Source organism: Anser brachyrhynchus (assembly GCF_964034855.1).
Source record: "Anser brachyrhynchus genome assembly, chromosome: 1".
Taxonomy (NCBI): domain Eukaryota; kingdom Metazoa; phylum Chordata; class Aves; order Anseriformes; family Anatidae; genus Anser; species Anser brachyrhynchus.
In genome coordinates, this window is record NC_137694.1 from 197,199,923 (window position 1) to 197,204,603 (window position 4,681).

Sequence of the window (4,681 nt, forward strand, 5' to 3'; positions counted from 1 at the left end):
AGAAAAGAAAAGAAAAGAAAAGAAAAGAAAAGAAAAGAAAAGAAAAGAAAAGAAAAGAAGAAAAGAAAGAAAAGAAAAGAAGAAAAGAAAGAAAAGAAAAAAGAAAAGGAAAAGGAAAAGGAAAAGGAAAAGGAAAAGGAAAAGGAAAAGGAAAAGGAAAAGGAAAAGGAAAAGGAAAAGGAAAAGGAAAAGGAAAAGGAAAAGAAAAAGAAAAAGGAAAAGAAAAAGAAAAAGAAAAAGAAAAAGAAAAAGAAAAAGAAAAAGAAAAAGAAAAAGAAAAAGAAAAAGAAAAAGAAAAAAAAGAAAAAGAAAAAGAAAAAGAAAAGAAAAAGAAAAAGAAAAAGAAAAAGAAAAAGAAAAAGAAAAAGAAAAAGAAAAAGAAAAAGAAAAAGAAAAAGAAAAAGAAAAAGAAAAAGAAAAAGAAAAAGAAAAAGAAAAAGAAAAAGAAAAAGAAAAAAAAAGAAAAAGAAAAAGAAAAAGAAAAAGAAAAAGAAAAAGAAAAAGAAAAAGAAAAAGAAAAAGAAAAAGAAAAAGAAAAAGAAAAAGAAAAAGAAAAAGAAAAAGAAAAAGAAAAAGAAAAAGAAAAAGAAAAAGAAAAAGAAAAAGAAAAAGAAAAAGAAAAAGAAAAAAAAGGAAAAGGAAAAGGAAAAAAGAAAAGAAAAGAAAAGAAAAGAAAAGAAAAGAAAAGAAAAGAAAAGAAAAGAAAAGAAAAGAAAAGAAAAGAAAAGAAAAGAAAAGAAAAGAAAAGAAAAGAAAAGAAAAGAAAAGAAAAGAAAAGAAAAGAAAAGAAAAGAAAAGAAAAGAAAAGAAAAGAAAAGAAAAGAAAAGAAAAGAAAAACAGGGGGAAGAACTCATCTTTGGTGCTTGAGCATGGTTAGAACAGGCCATGACCACATATTTTCAGAAGCATCCTGTATTAAAACAAAAATTCCCATGCCATTGCTTCATATTTCTTCCTGACTGTAACTATATCCTACTTCCCTGTGACATACTATTCAGCTTTGGGAACTGCTACTTCTCCTCTACCTTAACTGCATTTTCTTTCCCAGGTGTTATCTTGCAATTTATTTACTGCTTATGAGTCTGACCATACAGTCTGACTTCCTCATTCAAAAAAAAATCCAAGCCTCTCTGAAGCACCCACATACTGAAAATACAGCATACTTAGGCCACGACTTTTTTATGAGGACGTGCATATATTGCAAACACTGATTGACACGAGCTATGTTTTACAGCTCTGTACTCAGTACATCAAAGTACGTTTTATGTTACCCAACAGGGCTTACTGCCAACAGCGTCATCTGGTTTAATACCAAAACACAAAGATTAGCTATGTGGTGGAGGGAACACTAATACAAAGCTAATGTTTGTGAACCCTAGGATTTCATTCTGAAAGCAAACATTATGTGAAGTTTGAGGAAACCATAAAGGGTGCGAAACTCAGCAAATCCCTCCTGATAAACACCTCTTTATACCTTTATTCGCAAGTAAATGAGTGTACTTTCTCAGACCCTGGTTCTGGAAGCACTTATGCACATGGAAAAGAGTTTCCTCAGAGCAGTCTTGTTGATTTCCCTGAAAATGCATACATGCTTGAAGTCAAGTACACATAAAGGACTGTGAAGAACATGGATCTTTTAAAAAGCTGTCTTGATCCTTCCTTTGCTTATGGTGCTGTAAATCTCATGCAGTGCCACTGAAAATGAAATAAAACAGCTAGAAGTGACCAGGAGAATAAAACCCACCACAGAAAAGATAATAACCTTCAATGGACACAAGCATTGAATTCAACAGGTGTGGTTGCTTCTCAAGGCCCTCACCATTATAGATCATCTGCACTGCATCTCAGGCTGCAAACATAACACACCTTGTTTGACATTGACATGAGAGATATTCTCCACCCTTACAGAATGCTGTGAAAAGTCAACAGGAACTGTTTATTAATAAAATCTTTTCCTCCTTACTTCAAAGATTTCGTAAGAATCAAAACCATCTTGGGCTGAAATCTTGGCCCCATTGAAAATCACCGGCAAAGCTCCCACTGACTTTAAGAAAAGCATGGTAATTGCCTTACTGGACAAGATTCCATAATCCTGTCCACAACAGCATCTGGCAGTTGCTTGGAATAAAAAGCACAAGGCAAAACATATAAACAGTAGTCTTTGCTGTGGCAAATACCCTTAGTGTTTGGTAAATTGTGTTCATGATTTCATTCATTTTATATTTCCTGGGAATGATCAAGCCAAATCCTCAGGTGAAACTAACTTAACATTTGATCTTATTAGTAATTTGAGAGAAAACTCTTGTATTCTTCAGAAATGGGTATAGTAAATATTGTACCATACTAATTCTGGGAAACAGAAAGAAGTTTAAATTTAGTAATTCCTGCAGAAACAGGTTTTTATGATCAGTCTTATAAGCAGTGAAGAAGTGTCACTTGTGTCTAGGAAATATTTTTCTTCCAGACCAAATACTTATCCCTGAATGCTGTAGTCAGAGTAACAAAAACACAGACTGTGACCAAAACAGAAGCAGAAGAATGGAAAATACAAAAGCAGACATAGTTCACATTTCTCTTGGGAGAAAGTATGATTCCTGTTCTTATGAAAACGCTCAGAGCATTTAATATTGACAATACTCAAACTTTAAAAAAATCTTTTCATCTCTCAAGAAATGTCAGCATGATGCATATATTGCTTTCACAAGTTAAAGGCAGTTTTATCAGAATCAACTTACTACAGACTTAAACATTACTGCTTATGAAGTCTTCTCAATAAAACATTATATATTTTCCAAGATAAACTTATTCCTTATTTATATAAAATCCTTTAGCATTCGAAAAGTGTGTATACATAAAATATACATACATAAAATACATTTAATCATTTGGTAACCATAGACATTATTGCAATGCCCAAAACAATATTACTTGATGATTTTTTTGTCTGAAATCTATTTGAAAAGTAAAGAGTCCAAAAAACTTAAACTCTGCAGTGTATTTAATTGTCAATATACGGCTGAGATAAGCTCAAGTCTTGTTGAAAAATTCATAGTGCAAGAGTGCTCCAGCCCTGATATAGTCCTAGGATATTTCTACGCATGCACCTTTCATTGGGACTGCAAGATCTTCCCACCCTGTGGCTACTGTCATTTCAAAAACAGACACAATTTTGGCAACTGCCAGTTACATTCACTATTAAATATTGTACATCATTTTTCTGTGTTTCAGCTACAAAAATTGTAATTATGCTGAAAAATCTATTGAATTGTACAGACGTATATTAGATAAGATAGCTATATGCAGCAAACAACAAGTGACAGATGTGATAAACATTCTGGTCAAAAGCCTCTTACTTACTTTATTCCATGTCTTCCTCAGCAAGGCACAGAAACATTAAAATAGACAGAAAGAGAGAGAGACTAACTGTCCTATTAGGAGCTATCTGGATAAGCTGGGGTAGCTAACTATTTCTACTTTTTTTTCTTTAAAATCAAAAACAAAACCCCAAAGGGTTTCCATTTTGAATGCCATGTAAGATTATAATGCAAAATTTTGCAAAAGAGAAATTCAAAATAAACGGGGTTTGAAACGAAATATTCCCCAATTCACTGTATTCTATTAGGACAAGTCCTTTCCTCTTTGTCCAACAACTTTCTCTTGAGAATGACAAACTTCAGAGGTTGCTGTAGTCTTCTAGGAAATGTTTCATCCTCTTGGTCTTGCTAGATCATTATAATCTCTTTGGCTCTGCCTCTTTCAGACTTCTTTTTATCCCTCTCACTCTCTGCCAGTTCTCCAAAAGTTGTTTCTGCATGAGCTTGCTTTATGGATGAAGTGATTTCCTTCTCCTGTCTTCGACTTTCCCCTGGACACAGAATGCTACAGCCAGGAGAAGGCTACAGGAAGCCTCTTCAGTGCCAAGTGCCCAGTGTGTTTAACTAATACCAGCACAGCAGGTCGTTGACACACTGCAAAAACAAAGAAGATAAAAAGTTTTTAAAAAGACCTAACTTTCAAACGAGCAAACCAGAAAAGAAAAACCAAGTTTCAGTAGGTTTCTGCAAAATGTAAGCTGTCTTCTTTACCAAAACAAATTTTCTGCACTTCATTACTGGTTTTAAATCTTATACATGTGACCACAGATCTGATGCTGTTGTGGACATCTGGATGTAGATTGTTGGTAGGATGCTAGCAGCAACTAAAAAGCTCCCTCTTTGGGAGGCATCTGAAACTTGTATTTTGCACATTTTTAGTCTTCTTTGTATCCTATTGGCTTTCTGATCTTTATATAATTTGCTCCAGCTTTCATCAGCCACTGAAGGTTTTCAAATTAATGTGTTCTGAAAACAGACAAAAGAAAAGGGATGTGTGGTTGTTTTTTCTTCTTAACTAAGACTTAAAATAAATAGATACAATCTGTCTTTTGTTTGAATCCTAAACAATTAACTACCTGTTAAGAGTGATTTTCACATTGTTGTACTGAGAAACTTTAACTGCACACAACATGTCAGGTATTTTTTCTTAATACAAGGATTTTGACACGTTTTATAATCTCTGTAGCATACAAAACTACCAAGAAAAGGGAAAATTTTTCAAAATTCAATGTTAGAGGGAAAAAAAGGTTGAAATAAAATGCATCTTTTATAGATTTTGTGTGTGTTTTCTTCTGTTATGAGGGAT

The 4,681-nt window shown here is 33.1% G+C and overlaps 1 long non-coding RNA gene across 1 annotated transcript; it reads right to left on the minus strand.

Moving 5' to 3' along the window:
• Window positions 1-2,798: 2,798 nt before the first annotated feature.
• LOC308195703 lies at window positions 2,799-4,347 on the minus strand. Its single transcript, XR_013951750.1, has 2 exons — window positions 4,087-4,347; window positions 2,799-3,969 (listed from the first exon to the last, which is right to left on the minus strand). It is a non-coding gene; the product is annotated as an uncharacterized lncRNA (long non-coding RNA).
• Between the last annotated feature and the right edge of the window lie 334 nt (window positions 4,348-4,681).